At 41.5% G+C, this 1,127-nt stretch overlaps 1 protein-coding gene across 2 annotated transcripts in view; it reads left to right on the forward strand.

Annotated features, from left to right (window-relative positions):
- The window catches only part of ydjc (YdjC chitooligosaccharide deacetylase homolog), a 36,595-nt gene that overhangs the window by 1,371 nt on the left and 34,097 nt on the right, over positions 1–1,127 (forward strand). The window contains exon 1 of one of the 2 annotated variants that reach the window (XM_020599313.1): positions 81–180. The exons of the other annotated variant lie outside the window; for it this stretch is intronic. The gene's annotated coding sequence lies outside the window, so the exon portion shown is untranslated. Of the gene's footprint in view, positions 1–80; positions 181–1,127 lie in introns of those variants that run through there. 2 annotated transcript variants of the gene reach the window in all.

The raw sequence follows: 1,127 nt of genomic DNA on the forward strand, positions 1-1,127 counted from the left end.
ATGGCAGCTGGCACTGGGGATTCAGTGTCTTGCCCAAGGACACTTCGACATGTGGACTGCAGGCACCGAGATTTGACCCTTCAACCTTGCGGTTTGGGAGACGACTGCTCTACCCAATGCACCACTGTCGCCTCCCTTTCTGGTTTCTGGTAGCTACCAGCCTGTCAATCGTTTTTACAGGTGATGGAAAAGGATATCACATGTCAGTGTAAACGCATTTCCAAGGTTCTTCTCTCCTCACAGTGTCCTTGCATTTTTTCCTTGCCTCTTACATGGGCAGGACTAAGATGCAAGTGAGGGAAAGCGTGGATGCAGTTCGGTGAACTGGGATTCACCTTATGTCAGTTTATATGTTCTGATTTGTTTGAATTATGAAAGATGACTTGATTCAGCTCTTTGGCAGCTCATGACATAATAGTTTGTGGTGATTTCCTGAGAGATATTTACAATAATTTGTCCCCTGTGTACTGTATGTTACATTAAGAGATTGGAGTATAGTAGTACTACTAGACTGCACTACAAACAACAGCTTCTAAATCACCATAGAGTGTAAGCAGCAGACGGTGATGTTTTACAGATGCCGTATTTATTACAGTTGTTGTTATATTGGATCCCACTGCTTTTGGGGGTTCTGTCCCAGTCGCAACTTGGACTGGGATAATTGGTCCTTAAAAGTTACACAAGTTAGTTTTGTTGTTGTTTGACCAAGTCAGGGTCATAGCTCAGCTGCCAAGTGGCTGCTTAATTCTTCAGCCTGGTAGCTAAGGCATTTGTGAGAAAAAAGGTCCATTCTTTTGAAAAGAGAAGACTAATAAAAAGATATATTCCTCTATATGAAATTTATTATGCATTAACGTATCAAAATAAGCATGTGCACATGGATCCCTCCTGTTTAGGATAAACAGAAAAGACTGAATTCAACTTAGCAGTACACAACATTTATATGAAAAAATGTTACTCTCTGATTGGTCCAAAAACTGTTGGGGAGGAATTGTGGTTTAAACTTAATTCTCCCAAGATTGGTCCTTCAGTCCGTCCATCCTCCAATCCTCCTCTCTAATCCAATGGTTGTAGACAGCACCCTAAAAGGGAGGAATACCTGCCCTGTCTTAATTCTTACATAGACA

The sequence above is a fragment of the Monopterus albus genome, unplaced genomic scaffold (assembly GCF_001952655.1).
Source record: "Monopterus albus unplaced genomic scaffold, M_albus_1.0 scaffold40.1, whole genome shotgun sequence".
Classification (NCBI taxonomy): Eukaryota; Metazoa; Chordata; class Actinopteri; order Synbranchiformes; family Synbranchidae; genus Monopterus; species Monopterus albus.